We start from the raw sequence: 5,037 nt of genomic DNA on the forward strand, positions 1-5,037 counted from the left end.
TATATATATATATATATATATATATATTTTTTTAATTTCATATATTCTACTGTTTCTTTTTTGATCTCTTAATACACTTTGTTATATTTTTCTTGCTACTATTATTTTTTTACCTTTAACACCATCGATTTCATCACATCCATCGTTACAAATTTCATTTAGTTTTACTGCAGATACTACATTCACGTATAACTTCCACCTATATTTTTTTCTCTTTAATTTACTTACCCAATTAATATTTTCATCATTCTTTTACCTTTTTAATTTGTCTCCAATATTTCACGTACAAAGGTAGTGTTCTATCTTTTTCTCTTACCAAAGAAGAACTATTTTTTTTCATCTCAGATGTATTCTTTATTTTTTTAAATATGTTTGTCCTATCAATGATGAATTAAAAAAGTCTAATATTTTGTTAAATTAATTTTTTTTAAATTACTTCATATGGGATAATATTATTTTTTTAATTTTTAAATTATTAATTATACAGAATATTATATTTAAAATTTGAGTGCATGAATATTTATTTTTAAATTAAACTAAAATAAATGAATTATATTACAAAAATATAATTTATTTTAATTTCTATAATATCATTTATTTGACATATGTCACTGGTTATTTGATTAACGTATAAAAGATGTAACATATAAATACTTAGTGATAATTAATTATGGTAGGTGAAGAGAAGGTGGAAGGAGAAGAAAAAAATTAGAAAGAACAAAATAATATAATGAGTATATACCCATTTTGGTCCTCAAAGAATTTTAAACCAGACATTTTAGTCCAACAAAAATTAATTACTCGATTGGTCCCTAACAATTAATTCCATCAGTCACTTAGGTCCTTGGCTCCGTCAACTCTAACGGAAGACAAAATGGACCCTAAAAACTCTAACATGGAACAATCCTGACAACTCTAACAAGGGACAAAATGATCCCTAACCCCTTTATTCGAAAACGACACTGTTCTTCCCCAATTTTTATCATATCTCGCATAACCCTAACATTCATACTCTCCTTCTTCACCTCCACAATCTTCTTTTCCATCTTTTCCTTCCTCCTCTTTAGCTCCAAGATTAAGGCATGGTGTAATTGTCACATGTGTCGCACCTACCTCAACATGTCATGGACCACACACTTCCTAAATCTTTGTGACTGGTACATCCACCTCCTCTGCACTTCACCCACCAAAAGCATCCACTTCCACGTCTTTGATAACAGCACCTCCAACTCCGACAACGTCCACGACATCCTCAAGACCAAGTTCTACAACTACTCCAAGGGCACGCCTTTCTCCACTCTCCGGCAAGCAATATAGATTGTTGGACATTAGGACATCATGAGAAGATTCTCCTTCGACATCATATGCAAATTCTCATTTGAAATAGACACTGAGTGTTTCATTCCTTCTTTCCCAGAGTCCAAGTTGGCAGACAGCTTCGACCTCGCATCCAAGCTATTACAATGAGCAATGTCACCGCTGCCGCTCATATGGAAACTGAAGCGATTACTGAACATTGATTCGAAAAAGAAGCTGAAGAAAACGATCGGAGTGGTGGACAATGTGGTCATGGAGATGTTAGAACAGAGGAGGAGGGAGATGGCAACGACGACGATGAGTCTTAACAAATCAGACTTGCTATCTATATTCATGGGATCCATCGAAGATGACAACTAGTTGAGAGACATAGGCATTAGTTTCCTGAGTATAAATTGGTTGAGAATAAGTTGAGGATTTTTTTTCTTGTGAACATTAAATTTATAGAGTGTGCATTGTGCAGTTTGAAGTTACAGTGTTAGACTATTAGTGTTATACGAGATATGATGAAAATTGAGAGAGAACAGTTTCATTTCCGAACAGAGGAGATCAGGGACCATTTTGTCCCCTGTTAGAGTTGTCAAGGACTATTTTGTCTTCCGTTAGAATTAACGGAGTAAAGGACCTAAGTGACTGACAAAGTTAATTGTTAAGGACCAATCGAGTAATTAATTTTAGTTGAGGACTAAAGTGTCTAGTCTAAAATTCTTTGAGGACCAAAATGGGTATATACTCTAATATAATAATGGCGACTAGACAATGACAGGTATGTGTATAGAGTATAATAATAATAAGAGAAAGAATAATGTTTGATATAGTAAGGGGATATAATAAAAGTTATAAATTAATAATTTTGAAAAATAATGAAATTAAAGAAAATTTAAAAAATTAAATATAAAATTAAAAAAGAAAAATAAAATATTTTTTATCAATTGAAATTATACATGAAGATAAAGAGTCCTTTGAATATAAATTTTTATTTCGACTTCAAATTAAATACTATTAAAAATAAATAATTAAACTTAATAACATTTATAAATAGTTAATTTGTAAATAATGTTTCTAAATTTTTATTTTAATTTTTTTATGCATAATAACAACATAATAAATTTGTTTAATATCTTATTTAATTTAAATTTATAAATTTTATACATTCTAAAAGTTAATTTGATAATTTGGGTAAAAAATTTAAATGCTTTATGTCTTACTTTTTATTAGCGAAACTTCAACAACAACTCATAAAAGTTAACAGAATAGATAGTTATAAATCAAAGTGATAGACAAGATTAAAAGTTGCGAACTTGCGATAATAATACTTGGTAATAATTAATTACGGACGGTCGGGTGAAGAGAAAATGGAAAGAGAAGGAAAAAACGAGACAGGAGAACAAGGTAATATAATCTATAACAATATATAATGCGAATACCTCAAGTTTGGTGTCCAATTTTCTTTCCTATTTTAACCCTGCTAAGTGCCAACATAATCCAAAACTAACTTTACAGTTATGTATTTCACTACCAGTTACAAAAAAAATTCACACGTAACTTCTTTCTCAATTCTCCACTTAAATAATCTATTTTTTTTATCATTTCTTTAATTTTCTTTACTTCTCTTACTCAACTCTAATATTTTTACCTTTTGAATAACTCTTTAGACAACTTCCTAAAATAGACTATGACTATGATAAATGTTGGTTTTAGAAGCATGTACGAAAAGAATAAAAGAATAATTTATGACGAAAGAAGTGTTCAATTATCATCAATAGTAGTGATAAGTAATTTTTGATAAATTTTATTATATTTTGTGATATTCATTTAAATTATATTTTATTTAGTTTTATCTTAGTTTTAGGTTGTACCGTTTTGTTCTGAGTACAATGTACTCTGTAGCTTCACTCTAATTATTTTATTAGAGTTTTTGTTGTAGTTTCTTAAAAAAAATTTATCATTTTTGTATTTCTTTTGATATTTTTCTTCTCCTTTCTTTAACATTTTCAATTGAATTGTCTCCATCCTCCTCCTTTGTCTTCCTCCACTGCGGTTACAATTTTTTTTTTCAATTTACTTACTCAATCTATATTTTTAATATATTTTTTTTATTTTTTTAATTTGTTACCAATTTTTCACGTAGATAAATAGCGTTATGTCTTTTTCTCTCATTAATTTGATTTGACAAAAAAAATAGTTTCTTTACATTTTACATGTACATTTTATTTATGTTTTTGACATGTTTGTATTTAACTATCTGTCAACGATGGGATGAAAAAATTTTATAAATATTTTTTACATATTTTTCTTTTTAAATTGCTTTTAATGGGATAATTTTTTTTAATTTTCTAAAATACTTGATTACTTAGAATATTGTATTTAAAATTTGAGTATATAAATAAATCTGGCCCTTTTTAAAACTAAAGAAGTCATTGATAAGAAGATATATGATAAATTACGAAAGATTTTTTTTATATACACAATTTTTATACTCTCCTATTTTATTTATTAATTATTCTTATATTTTGATATTTAAAAACGAAAAAAGTAAGCATTCTCATTTATTCTATTTTTTCACTATTTATAAAAAAATGAAGACCTCTTCGTATTTAGATTCATATTTTGGCCTACCATTTAAAAAAGAAGACAAATATGAGTATCTATGACATTTAAGTAAAAATTATCTTCTGTAAATAACTAACATGTATTTTGGTTTATATATACTCTTTTTGAATCAGAATAATGTTATTATTATTATTTTTTAATTATATTTTGGTTTATAGTAATTTTAATTTTAATAAATATAATATAAATAAAGCCACATCAACATTAAAATAAAAAAATACTTATCTAATAAATTTGAAGAGTAAATGCTATATTAACAAAAAAATAAAATTAATTTCTTAAAAATAATAGAAAAGCGGCTGAACTGTTGAGCCGCTAGTATATATAATCAACAACACTCTTATTACTATTACAGTACTATTTTATCTATCTCATCATTTCTCACACAAATTGTCGAAAATCTCTTTAACCACTTTTAATTTTAGCACAAGATCAAAATTACAGTATAGAGCATCATTCAATATATAGGCCAATATTTGTATTTTCTTTATAAGTTTGTTATATGTAAAAAATAATAAAATACAATAATACTAAGAAAATAGCTTAAAAAATGACATATGACAAACTTTGTTGTCATATAATGGTGTAAAAGAATACAATTTATAAATTAAAATATTTACTAAAGTAAATACTTCCATATATATAAAATATAGATTGTTAAATCAATTTTTATTAGGTTTAATCATTATGTCGGTTCATGTAGTTTTACTAAATTTTTAATTAGGTCCTTATACTTTTTTTTATTTTTCGATTGAGCATCTATACTATATCAGATTTTGTAACTAAGTCCTTGTCATGACAAAAACGTTAGAATTAACAGAATATTTCATTAAATAAAACAAATATGCCTAACACTTGACTGAATTTGACTGAATATTTTCTATAGTTTAATAGAATATTCCGTTAATTCTAATTTTTTGTCACGGTAGAGACTTAGTTACAAAATCTGATATGATATAGGACCCAATTGAAAAGAAAATAAAAATATAGGAACCTAATTAAAAATTCGATAAAATTATAGAAACCAGTAAAATAATTAAATTTTTTTATTATAATTATTATCATAAAATTTATTATGATATATAGAATTTTTATTTTAAGAGTTCT

This window comes from Arachis ipaensis, chromosome B03 (assembly GCF_000816755.2).
Source record: "Arachis ipaensis cultivar K30076 chromosome B03, Araip1.1, whole genome shotgun sequence".
In the NCBI taxonomy this organism is placed as follows: domain Eukaryota; kingdom Viridiplantae; phylum Streptophyta; class Magnoliopsida; order Fabales; family Fabaceae; genus Arachis; species Arachis ipaensis.